Raw genomic sequence first — 13,892 nt, forward strand, 5'->3', positions numbered from 1 at the left:
TCCTCACCCATCTGTTTATTTATTTATATCCTGTGTCCAAAGCAACTTACATCCCTCTCTTCTATTTTATCCTCAGACCAACCTTAAGAAGTAGGTGAGGGTGTGTCTATCCTAAGAGAGCTTCCATGGCAGAGTAAATATTTGAAACTGGGTCCCACAGATGCTACTTCAGCCCTTTTAACCACCGCAACACACTGTGGGCAGAAGACAATGCCTTCTTCAGCTGTGTGCGATGGTACCATAAAGCCCTAGGCAACCAAATGATCTAAAAGAGATGCCACAGATTTACAAGCACTCATTAACCAAGGCTATCTGGGCTGTCAAAGACATCCTGGTCAACCCCAATATGTATCTACTAGAATTAAGGGGCAGAGCACAGGCAGGCCACGGAGGCCGACCCCCACTCGTGGAGAGGCCCCGCCCTTTCTCCGCCCACAGAGCTCTAAGCGCTTTATTTAATCAGCTCCGCAGGGGCGGTTAAAGATATTGAGAAACACCTGAGACAAAAACAAGCACAAGACCTTTAAATTGCCAGTTAAACAACTAACACATATCTGTTTAAAAAGAGATGGGATTATAAAGAGTTTCCCAGAGGCAAGATTCTTGCAGAGAGATAGCAGCATCATGTACATGACATAAGGTTATGTATTTTGCAAGAGTTTTGCAATGGTCAGGGTGACTGTTTCCCCACTGAGATTACTCAGATTGTAAACATTTGTAGCTTAAAACAAGATCACCTGATCACCAGCACAGTTAAATGAATTCAACCCCAGCTGAACTCAAGAGAACAGAGATGTGTTCTGGTTGGATCTGGCCTGCAGGAAAAACTTTTCCTGAGACATAATCACAGAAAACCTTTCCTATCAGACAAAGGTGCCTCTTTTAGCAAAACAGGTCTCTGCCATACAGCCCTCTGCAAACATGTGGCAAGGGTTAATTTCCAAAGAGTGAAATCACCAGGAAGCAAACATCTTTGCAATGCAGTTACAGTATTTGCTGGCGTCTAAGACGACTTCCCCCCCCCCTGAAAAACATGCCTCCAAGTGGGGGGGGAGGTCGTCTTATACGCCGGGTACACTTCAGTTGAGATAGACAGAGCTGCCCATAGCGGCCCATAGTACTGTACTTTGAGTGGAAATGTTGGGGGGTCGTCTTATACGCCCAGTTGTCTTATACGCCGGCAAATACGGTATTTTGTAACTTCCATTTCTTCAGACTTTGCTTTAAAAAAAATCTATTTTCGTGCCACCAGGAACTCTCAGCATTTCCTTGAGAACAGGCAACGGACAGTTATTGATGAGACTGCAGAGGCCTGAGCCACTCACGGGCCTCTGCCTGGTCCACTACAAACATGACATTTACTATAACTTTATTTTCATTACACATCCTCCTCATCTATGTACCAATAGTAAGGTGACCAAAGGTAACAATTACGGTATGACCATCCTGAGATTCAGTAACTTGTCCCACGTCCTTTCACAAAAATCACGAGTTTTTTAGGGCAGCTGGTGCTGTACAGGCTCCGGGCTCCTCTCGAGCTGGCTCCTCTGCCCCCCACAAGCCCTTCACCCCACCGGCCCCCACCAGCCCCATTGGAGGCGGTGAAGCGCAAAATCCAGGTACTGCAGCAGGAGGCCGATGAGGTCAAGGAGTGCGCCCATGTCCTGTAGGACCAGCACAACCAGGAGCAGAAGCTGCGCGAGAAAGCCAGCCCGCCTCCCTCTGGCCTGCCTGCCTCCTTTCCTTCCTTCGGGGCTGCGCCCCGATGGCTGCCTACCTGCCTGCTTGAGCAGGACATGGCCTGGCCCCCTCGAAAGCTGCCTCTGCCGGTGCACCACCTCCGAGTCTATGAGCAAGATGGGCGAGGCCCAGGCGCTAGTGGATGGATGGAGGGGAGAGCCAGTGGGTGGGACCATCTCATAGAATCATAGAATCATAGAATCATAGAGTTGGAAGGGGCCATACAGGCCATCTAGTCCAACCCCCTGCTCAACGCAGGATCAGCCCTAAGCATCCTAAAGCATCCAAGAAAAGTGTGTATCCAACCTTTGCTTGAAGACTGCCAGTGAGGGGGAGCTCACCACCTCCTTAGGCAGCCTATTCCACTGCTGAACTACTCCGACTGTAAAAACATTTTTCCTGATATCTAGCCTATATCGTTGTAGTTGAAGTTTGTACTTGAAGTTTGCATCTTGTTCTCATTTGCCCATTTTTCCATTGTGTTCAGATCTCGTTGAACTCTGTCTCTATCTTCCGGAGTATCTGGCGGATTGGATAGTTGATCCAATGTCTAGAGACCTGCTGCTAGAAAAGGCAGATCAGGAAAATGGACTTCATAACATTCTTTGGCCTCCACTAAAAACAAAAGAAAAGGAAAAGCCTAGGATTAATTCATGGACAAAAGCTTTGCTGAAGGTGTGGCACAGGTATGAAAAAAGATTATGTTCGTCCTCCCGTTTTTTGAAATCATCCATAGAGAAGTACTTTTCAAGATCCCAGCAAAAAATAATAACTTGTTTAAAATACAAAGATCTACTAATGAGGACTGGAGAACTTAAGAGCCTACAAACATTTTTAAAAGAAGTGGAAATACATTGGATGGAATATAAACAATTAGTTTCCAGGTTTAAAACAGACTTTAATAACAGGTGGATACGAATTTTCCTCTCTCGATTTTGAAAATATTCTTCTTAATAAACCACATTTGCAAGGCCAAATTTGAAACTGAAATTTGAAACTGAAGTGGAACAAGTTAAAAGTTGTATGGTTAAATGGATGCAAAATTTTGGTGTCAGTGTCACTATGAAAGAATGGGATCGAGCATGGACCATAATCCCCAAACAAACAGTCAGGTATTAAGAGAAAACTGGTATAAAATATTTTATAGATGGTATATTACTCCTAAAGTTATAGCAAAAATGGCTAAAGGGTATAATAATCCAATATGTTGGAAATGTAATGGACATGTAGGCTCCTTCATTTGGTGGAATCATGAGAAAGCTAAAGGCTTTTGGGTTAAAATACATATGATATCACAGGAAATGTTTAAGGTCCAATTTCCACTAAAGACAGCTCGTATGCTGTTAAGCATGCATCCAGATGCAAGGCGTTTTTTTCTTCCACGTTACCACACCTGTGAGGTTGGTTTGGACGAAGAATTGGAAATCCATATCTCAATGGCTCGATAAAGTGGCTGAACTGTCAACAATGGCTAGACTCACTCATATGGTTAACGGAAGATCTGTAGAAGAGTATGAAGAGCAATGGTGTTATATGGACTATCTTAATAAAGGAAGTTAGATACATTTAATGGAGCAGTAGGGAAGAAGAACACAATGGAAAAATGGGCAAATGAGAACAATATGCAATTTAATAAAGATAAGTGTAAAGTTCTACTTCTGGGTCAGAAAAATGAAGAGCATGCCTACTGGATGGGGGATACGCTTCTAGGTAACACTGTGTGTGAACGAGACCTTGGGGTACTTGTGGATTGTAAGCTAAACATGAGGAGGCAGTGTGATGCAGCGGTAAAAAAGGCGAATGAGGATGATCTGGGGCCAAGGGACCAAGCCCTATGAAGATAGGTTGAGGGACTTGAGAATGTTCGGCCTGGAGAAAAGGAGGTTGAGAGGGAACATGATAGCCCTCTTTAAGTATTTGAAAGGTTGTCACTTGGAGGAGGGCAGGATGCTGTTTCTGTTGGCTGCAGAGGAGAGGACACGCAGTAATGGGTTTAAACTACAATGATATAGGCTAGATATCAGGAAAAAAAATTCACAGAGTAGTTCAGCAGTGGAATAGGCTGCCTAAGGAGGTGGTGAGCTCCCCCTCACTGGCAGTCTTCAAGCAAAGGTTGGATACACACTTTTCTTGGATGCTTTGGGCTGATCCTGCATTGAGCTGGGGGTTGGACTAGATGGCCTGTATGGCCCCTTCCAACTCTGTGATTCTGTGATTATAAGAGTGAGGAGAATATTATACTTTTCTGTATTATATATCGATATGCTATGATTTTTTTTTCAGAATAAAAACCTCACCGTCTTCGTAGCCATCTCCTGGACACCCTCAAGTTTCCCTACATCTTTCTTCAGTTGTCATGCCCAAAATGGAACATTGCACTCCAAATGAGGTCTAACCATAGTGGAATAAAGTGATAGCATTGCATGATCGGAACACTATATTTCTTTTAATGCAGCCAAAAATCCCATTTGCCTTTTTAGTCATGGAGTCACACTGCTGACTCATGTTCAGTGTCTGATCTACTAAGACTGCTGGATCCCTTTCACACATAATACTGCCAAGACAAGTCTCAGCCATCCTATAATGATGCATATGATTTTTCCTACCAAAATGCAGAACTTTACCTTTTTCACTATTAAAATTCATCATCACAACACAGAGTACTACCACTATATGATCTCGGCCATTACGGGGCGTGGGCATGGCGGACAAGCGCAGCATCCACACGAGTGCCATCACCACCACGCACCGCGTGCCGCTGCAGGTCATCATCCAGCCCATCCCGCCCGTGCTGGACGAGGGCAAAGTGCTCAGCCTCGTGCGGACCGTCCAGAAGGACCCCGACTGAGTGCCCCCAATCGATGTCCTCTGGATCAAAGGCAGCCAGGGGGGCGACTATTTCTACCCCTTTGGGGGGTGTCACCGATTCGAGGCCTACAAACGCCTGAACAAGGAGACCATCCCGGCGAAGATCATCCGGTCGACTGTCAGAGACCTGCGCACTTACCTGGGCTCCTCTCTACCCAACCTGAAATAGTGGAGGGAGCTGTGAACTCCCCACCTATCCCACCTCCAAGAGCTTGTCCCACAACAGCTTTGGGCCAGCTAGAAGCCTTGAGCCTCTCCTGGGACATTCTCCTGTCCTTCCTGGACTTCTTGCGCCGAGGCATTTGTGTCCTCTTCTTCCGCTTGTCCTGGGGCTGGCCTTCCTTATGCCTTCCTGCCTGCCTTGTGTACAAAAGAGACAGGCATTTGTCCAGGGCAGGGGAGAACTGGCGATTTGCTACCAGCTTGACCCCTAACACAGGATGAAAGAGTCAACCAGTATGGAAAAACCTCGCTATTAGCAAGGGGGCATTGCTCTTAGCTTTGGGATATGAAAGGGCATGTTTGGAACAGGGTCTTTGTGCTAAGGTGTTAGTTTCCCCCACAGTAATGAGACTGGTGAAGGGAGGGGGAAGGGGCGGGCCTACCTGGACAGCAAGCCGTCTGTCAAAGGCTCTTCACTGAAAATGGCAGATGTTGCATCATCACCTGAATTCTCCACCTAGTAGCTTCTCCTCTTGGTGTGGAGAGACCATGGGGTTCTTTCTTGGGTGTCTTCCCATAACCCTTTGTCCATCCCCACACCACAGGTCTGGTTTAGGTGGGCATGCTTGTCACTATTAAAATTCATTTTCTTCATTTTAGACCAGTTTTCCAGCCTGTCTAGATCATCCTGATTCTGTCTTCTGGTGTTTGCTACCCCTACCAGCTTAGTGTCATCAGCAAGTTTAATAAGCACCCCTTCTATTCCTTCATCTAAATAATTTATAAATATGTTAAAGAACTCAGGACCCAGGACAGATCCTTGAGGCACTCCACTCATCACTCCTCTCCAGGAAGATGACCCATTTAGAAGCACCCTGTGGGTTCAATCTGTCAACCAGTTCTCAATCCACCTAACATTAATAGGATCCATACTGCATTTTGCCAACTTGCCAATAACAATTTCATGCAGAACCTTATCAAAAGCCTTATTGAAATCAAGTCAACAATGTCCACAGTTTCCCCTGATCCAGCAAGGTAGTAACTTTCTCAAAAAAAAGGTTGGTCTGACGTGACTCGTTCTTGCGAAACCCGTGCTAAGAGAAATCACAACAATCTGCTCTAGCTGTTTAAGGACCAACTGTTTAATGATTTGTTTTGCCAGCTATAGACATCAGGCTGATGGGTTGGCCCTGCCCCTACAGCTCCCGCCCTCCCTCACCAAGCCCTCACAGACATGCCTGGCTGTTACAGCCAGCCAGTTGGTGACTCCTCCGCTCCACTTGCAGGGCCCCAGGTAAGTGGCCTGGCCAGGGGGGGAAAGGGAGCACTTCCCAAAGGCCTGGAAAGGCCTCACTGCTGCCCTGGGTGTGACCCTAGTACTGGAAATGATTTCTGACTGTCAGTGGAGCAAAATATCTCCTTATATTTCGATAGCTCTAGGTGACAGTCTTCCATAAGCTGTCCTCTTGTATCGGTTCTCCTCTAATTGATGAGACACCTTTTCCACCTCCAATTGCCAAGTGCTCAATGAGTTCTTTCTAAGAACTCTTTACTCTCCTTTTTAGAATAAAACATGGGCAGGCATTCTTCTAGTTTCTGTACCTTCTCCTCCAGAAGCTGTACTAACTTGCACTTGGTGCAGGTGTATTAAAAGTTACCCAGAGGTAAAAATACAAACAGGCCACAGACACTGCAAGTCACAGCCTCAAGTCCATCACTAGCTACACCGCTCTGATCCATTATGGGAAGAACCAGACCCCTTCTGCAAACTCTTACAGAGCCTTTTGGCTTGATCCACAGGCCAAGAGTCCTTTAGCTTTTGTAGGTTTGTAGTCTGGTGAGCAAGAGCCTTTTAGAGCACAAGGCTTACCCAGCAGAGAGTGGAGCTAGCAGTTAACCCCAGGCAAAACTGCCAACAAATGCAAATCAGCGAATGCGATTAGTTGCAGCCCCCCACCACCCAGGCAAGGAACAGACAAAAAACAACCTCAAAAATCCCCCACTCTGCTGCAACCTATCTACCCTCACCCACTGTAAGAAAGAAAGCAAAAGTCACCAGTAGCTCCTGAGCTGGCACTTTCTCCTTCTCTCTGCTCAGCTGTTTGTACTACTGCCTCTGGCAAGCAAGAGCCTTTTAGAGCACAAAGGCCCACCCAGCAGAGGGGGGACCTAGCAGTCAGCCCCAGGCAAAACTGCCCACTAGTGCAAATCAGCTAATGCAGCCCCCCACAACCCAGGCAAGGAACAGACAAAAAAAAAACCCGACTTCCTTAAGAAGAAAAGATGGAAGGAGCCTAAGGAAGCCAAGTTGGCTCCATAAGCAGTTGTCAAATTATTTGAAGAATAAAAAAGAGTCATTCAGGAAATGGAAGGAAGGCCTTACTACCAAGGATGACTATAAACAACCAATTATTGTAGGGAGAGTGTTAGAATAACTAAGGCTCAATATGAGCTTAGGCTAGCAAGAAATGCTATTCAAGGCAATGTGTTTGTAATAATGTATATAATGAATTTCAATACAATTTCTTTTATAATTCTTTTATATACCAGAAGGAACAACTATAACGGCTTCTAGATAAATTCTGTTTTCATTGACTTCATCAGTGGTCGAATCCTCCAATCCAAAATTCAAAATGTACAGATTATTATCCATATTAAACAAGGCAGCAAAGAATTACTTCAAATACACATACCTCCAAAAACAGTTTGTTGTATCAAAGTGGCAAAATACTATCGCTTTTCCTATAAAATTAACAACACAAGTATATAGCTAATCTTCTATATATTAATATTTGAATTAATATTGTCAAATCACAATGAATATTAAAACCTTACCTTATATTACTGTCTTAGTTTTTTAGTATCAATAGGCCATAGGCTCTCTAGGGTAGCAATCCCCAACCTGTGGGCCTCGGACCACATGTGGTCCTTCAACTAATTGGAGGTGGGCCCCGAAGGACGCCTTCTCCCCCCCCCCCGGCCGTTTACTTCATCCCCCCCAGCCCTTTACAACACACTTTGGGTGTCCTTGTCTCCCATCACTCCCAGATGGGACTATCTCGTTGCAGAGAAACAAGCTCAGGGTTCCCATTGATTTGTCATTGACATGAGTTAAAATTTCCATGAGAATAAAATGTTCCTTTTGTTCATTATTGTGGCGTGTCTGTATCTTATTTTGAAGGGATGTTTAAACATTACCATAGCGATCAGAGAGCGTTAGGGCAGTGGTTGAGAGTAGAGGAGTAAACTAACCCCCCCCCCCCTACCAGGCCTCAGTAAAAGGCATTGAGTGGTCCCCGGTGAGTGGTCCCCGGTGTTGAGTGGTCCCCGGTGATAAAAAGGTTGGGGACCACTGCTCTAGGGTACTGATGGGAATGCTAGTGAACGACTACTCCCAAAGTTTTAGGGCTGCAATCTGACTATAAATCAAAACATCTTACTAGACCCCACTTACACATTTGAAGATAGTAATATATCTTTAAGAATGTTGCTTGTCAGGCAGGCAAGGCACCTCGAGTGAACCACAGCCTCTAATTGAGAGGAAGAATGGGAATGAGAAACCTGAAATCAGCTATGAGGATCCAGCTTAATAGCAAGATATGCAACTCTGAACGCTAGTACTGTATTGAATATCTTTGATATGGTAGCAGGTATCAAAAAGGATTTGAGAGATCTGTCTCTAAAAACTGAGCCATTAATAAATGCGGTACAGTCAAAACAAGGAGTTACTACCCAGTACTTCACTAAGCCTTTGCAGAGGATGTCCAGAAGTGTTAGTTGGTCAACATCTCAGACTACCCAAGCATTGTCTTATACCCAGAAGCTTATTCTTCAAAAAGAAAAAAATTGCCTGACAGTCTGCCCCTATAGAGGATTCCTACCACCATGGGCCCCCCTAAGAAAAGCAATAAGACATCTGAGCAACATCATAAGGAGACCACTAAATTCCATCGACCTGATTGCAACGGAGTTGCTAAACAGTCCGAAACACACAACGGATGTATTATTAACTTTTAGTTCTGCAGCTATTCCAAGGCTGTTGATGATGCAGAAGGAAAGGCTGAATAGGATGGGGCTGTTCCCATGTAGGGCATTTAAGAACAATAATATCATGCCCCTTTTGAGCTATAAACATCAGCTGAAAGAAGAATCAGTTTTGAATCAAATTTCATCAGCTTCAAATCAAAATTTATCAGAATAGACATTGGCTAATGAAAAAAATGGACAAAAAGAGACAGATGAGAGTGGGACATCTTATCTGGAAAACTCAATAGAGGAAGATATTTTAAAGTCTTTTGGAAAGGTGCCCAAGGTTGAACAGGATGCAATAACATCACACTTGAAGGATCTTGGGGTTAAGTTAGAAAAAGTAGTAACCAGCATAAATAAAATGGAAATGACCTATACAAGCCCTTGTGAAAATGCTAGGGGAATGATGGAATCAGCTCAGCGCACTGATATGGTTCTGGATGTGCCGTTCCTACATGAGTCAGTCAGTAACCTTTTATTGGCATAACATATGTATAAGACATATAAAAATAGGGTTTAAAATTTCAACAAAATAATAAAATAGGCCATGGGGTTACATAACCAAACAGATCTTAAAATGATTAAATAAACTATAAAAGATAAAATACAAGGTAGGCAGCATAAAATCATAGAATCATAGAATCATAGAGTTGGAAGGGGCCATACAGGCCATCTAGTCCAACCCCCTGCTCTACGCAGGATCAGCCCTAAGCATCCTAAAGCATCCAAGAAAAGTGTGTATCCAACCTTTGCTTGAAGACTGCCAGTGAGGGGGAGCTCACCACCTCCTTAGGCAGCCTATTCCACTGCTGAACTACTCTGACGGTGAAAATTCTTTTCCTGATATCTAGCCTATATCGTTGTACTTGAAGTTTAAACCCATTACTGCGTGTCCTCTCCTCTGCAGCCAACAGAAACAGCATCCTGCCCTCCTCCAAGTGACAACCTTTCAAATACTTAGAGGGCTATCATGTCCCCTCTCCACCTCCTTTTCTCCAGGCTGAACATTCCCAAGTCCCTCAACCTATCTTCATAGGGCTTGGTCCCTTGGCCCCAGATCATCTTCGTCGCTCTCCTCTGTACCCTTTCAATTTTTGGACAGCTAGCCATTGCTGTAACCTTGACATTCCAACAGACAAAATACTTGCTTGTAAATGTATACTTTCCTCCAGGGGGAAGAAAAGCAGAAGTGGAGGCTAACTGGGAGGGCTTTGAGAAGTGTGTAAGCCAACTTATGTATGCCCATCCCTTTGCATTTCTTATATTTGGAGGAGACTTCAATGCCTTATGAGCCTCTTGTGGCGCAGAGTGGTAAGGCAGCGATATGCTGTCTGGAACTGTCTGCCCATGAGGTTGGGAGTTCGATCCCAGCAGCCGGCTCAAGGTTGACTCAGCCTTCCATCCTTCCGAGGTCGGTAAAATGAGTACCCAGCTTGCTGGGGGTAAACGGTGATGACTGGGGAAGGCACTGGCAAACCACCCCGTATTGAATCTGCCATGAAAACGCTAGAGGGCGTCACCCCAAGGGTCAGACATGACTCGGTGCTTGCACAGGGGATACCTTTACCTTTACCTTTACCTCAATGCCAGAGGAGACTTCAATTGTGCCCTATATGCTGCTTATAATTTACATGTACCTGAAATTGACACACCTGAGCCTTTATTTGCAAGAGTGTTTAAAGACACTAAATATAACTATGCTGGTCTTATGTTAGCTCAGATGGCATATTATAAAAGTATCTTAGTTAAAACTCTGGCAACTAAAATGGTTACCTCTGGGTCTTTGTCAGAGAGCAGGAATTGCAAGGTCATAGATTAACTTACAGAAGGCTTGTTTCCCAGCAAAGCAACAAAGCTGTCATCCCGACACTGCTCATATAAGGGGCAATCTAACAAAATGAGTGAGACAGAGTCAGGGCAGCCAGAACCACACGGACAGAGTCTTGCATGGTATGGGATATGGTGGAATCTTCCCTCTAAGACCTTGGAGGGGAAAGCATTCATTCGTGCCAGGAGAAAAGCTCTTCTCAGGGGTGGGACATCAAGAAGATGCAAATATGTAGGCATAATATTTCTCTGCATAGTGATGCCAAAGAATGCTGGTGAGCAGACTCGAGGCTGGGTAGGTATGAGTTCCTGCTGCTCATGGTCTAATATTCTCTGTTTAATAATCCGGAAGATACATTTTTCTTCCAGAGGTAGTAGGGAGTTCAGATCGATGCCAATGGAGACTAATTTTTGTTCAATAGCCTGGAACCATCGAAATTTAAGAGGGTCACTTTTCAGACAAGTTAAAAGGCTGCCAGTTTCTATTCTAAAAAACAGTCTGACCCCAAATTTAAAAGTAGCTATCCAGGCCCTTGTCTCTACCCTAATTTGGCCAAATTCTGTGCAAATGGCATGGTAGGAGACACAATTGGGAACCCCTGCAATTTGCCTATAGGAAGCAGATTGAACACCCTCAATAGATTTATTAAAGGCAGGAACCCATAAGGGGCATCCAAACAGGAGCTGGGACATCACTTTGGCATTAAAATTTTTAATTGCTGCAGGAATAAATTGGTTACTTTTCGCAGAGAAAAAGAACTGTTTTATCAAGGAAGATGAGGATTTGGCCAGATTGATAGCTCGTTGGCAGTGGGAGCGCCAGTTCTGGTTATATTGGAAGGTAACACCTAGATATTTAAATGTTTTGACTTGTTCTACTGAAGTGCCTACATGAGAACACCATTGACTGTTGGAAGATTACCCCAGATGCTGCTTAATGATAATTCCTCACAGAAACATCAACACATCACTGGGAAAGAACCTTTGCCACCAAAGAATGGATGTGTTTTTAACGATCAAGATGGCCAGCTAGATCTCATCACCTTGGGCTGACTAGATAAGCAAGAACCGAGGGAAGAGGTTGTGGGAGGGCAGGACTTTACCTTGATATCATGGAACACCAGCGGTTGGACTATTAGGAAAACCGGTCCACAAGTCTCTACATTCCTTAATAGATTTGACATTATCATGGTTCAGGAGACATGGCTTCTAGATTCCCCATATTTACCTGGCTATAAGTCATTTGATCTTCCAGCAGAGGCTTCTTTGCATGGTAGAGCAAAAGGGGGGCTAGCCATCTTAGTGTCCACTCAGCTTATGATAAAATCAGAATCATTGTCTAATTTTGGACAGCTAGCCATTGCTGTAACCTTGACATTCCAACAGACAAAATACTTGCTTGTAAATGTAGACTTTCCTCCATGGGGAAGAAAAGCAGAAGTGGAGGCTAACTGGGAGGGTTTTGAGAAGTGTGTAAGCCAACTTATGTATGTCCATCCCTTTGCATTTCTTATATTTGGAGGAGACTTCAATGCCAGGATGGGTTATGACAATTGTGCCCTATATGCTGCTTATAATTTACATGTACCTGAAATTGACACACCTGAGCCTTTACTTGCAAGAGTGTTTAAAGACATTAAATATAACTATGCTGGTCTTATGTTAGCTCAGATGGCACATAGACTGTGATGGCACATAGATTTATAATGCTATTAGATGTAATTTTATCCAGCCAGTTTTGAACAACTACCTGAGAACTTTCTCAAAGGAGAAAATCAAGATACTGCTTCAAGGTGAAAATAGGCAAACAACTCTTTGCACAGGTAAATTTTGCACTGCCACCATGAATCTGCGTACTATGTATGTGGATCAGAAAGTTTCTGTTTAATTTAAGATGAGTTAAATACTAAAAAGAATCCAATTGCCATTTTAAAGTATATTTTTAAATATTGATTTTAACACCCTAAATTTCTTGTGATATCAGACTTTTTAATTTCTTATATTATTACTATTGTTTTCTTTCTTTTTTGAATTGCTTCAATTTCCAATTACAAGTGTATCTGAATTTTAGTCTGAATGACTATAAATATAGATTGATTGACTTATTACATCATAATATCACATCATGTACCACATACTATATTCAACATATTTTCTGAAATACAAATAAATAATTTATAAATCAGTTATTTCTTTCCATATCTTTTTTGCTGATCAATTTTTCTTCTCAAATCTGATGCACCAAATATGTAATGTCATATATTCAGTCATTTTGTTTGACCCGTCCATAAGCATTTCAGACCATATTCAGTAGAGGAAAAGGGGCTGATTTGTGTATTCAAATTCAAATGTCTTTATTGGCATAGTTAAACAATAAAACTAGACCATAAAATAAAGTAAAACAAATTACAATTCAAACTTGACAATCAAGATGATTTATCGTGCTGTTTGAATAGGGAGAGGTACAGAAATCTGGCAATGATTTTGGGTGCATGAGGGTGACGATCTTGAAGAAAATAACTAGTTAACTTCTCGGTATTCAGGGAGGTATCTCTTCTCATTAATGGTTCCAAGAGTCATTCTCTATGAAGATTGTCTCAGTCACAGTTTTTTTCAAAAGCAAATTTTCAATAATCAACAGCATTAAATAAAAGGACCACTTGTTAAAAGTAGAATTCCATTTTGTTCTAAATTCCTTATTATCCCTAAACATAGCTTGGATTGTATTGTTTCCATGATAGTCTGAAAGAAAGGATGAATGCATATCTAATCTATTTCTTTTATTTTTTACAAATAACAATTGATTTCAACCAATGTCCTCTATGTTAGGATTATCTATTACAGAACCCATTTGATTCCAGATACTCTGTTTTCCTTTTTTGATAATGACTTTCTATTGTTCACTAACCTACGTTTCGCCCCCAATATCTATTCTGTACCGTTCTACACATGGATCATCCTCATCTCCTTCCTTTGCACCCTCTTAATTTTGTCCATGATCTTTTTGAATTGAGACCTAAAGAACTGCAGACAGGACTTCAGGTGTTGTCTGACCAATGTGGTAGATTGACATCTTGTGATTTTGACGTGATACTTCTATTAATACAGCCCAAGGCTGTAGGATCCGTGAAACCCTGGGGTTTCTTCATGGCCTTGGAAGGGTTCCTCAAATGGAAACATGATGAACAGAGCTTTGTAAATGCATGAATATCCCCACCTCAATATTGTCCCATTTCCATAGTCCTGGTTTTTGAAAATATCCTGAA

General features: G+C 43.0%; 1 long non-coding RNA gene across 1 annotated transcript; it reads right to left on the reverse strand.

The window, feature by feature from the left end:
* Window positions 1-1,971: 1,971 nt before the first annotated feature.
* Window positions 1,972-6,865, reverse strand: LOC143844283 (uncharacterized). Its single transcript, XR_013233919.1, has 3 exons — window positions 6,827-6,865; window positions 3,134-3,241; window positions 1,972-2,355 (listed from the first exon to the last, which is right to left on the reverse strand). It is a non-coding gene; the product is annotated as an uncharacterized LOC143844283 (long non-coding RNA).
* Between the last annotated feature and the right edge of the window lie 7,027 nt (window positions 6,866-13,892).

The sequence above is a fragment of the Paroedura picta genome, chromosome 9 (assembly GCF_049243985.1).
Source record: "Paroedura picta isolate Pp20150507F chromosome 9, Ppicta_v3.0, whole genome shotgun sequence".
Taxonomy (NCBI): domain Eukaryota; kingdom Metazoa; phylum Chordata; class Lepidosauria; order Squamata; family Gekkonidae; genus Paroedura; species Paroedura picta.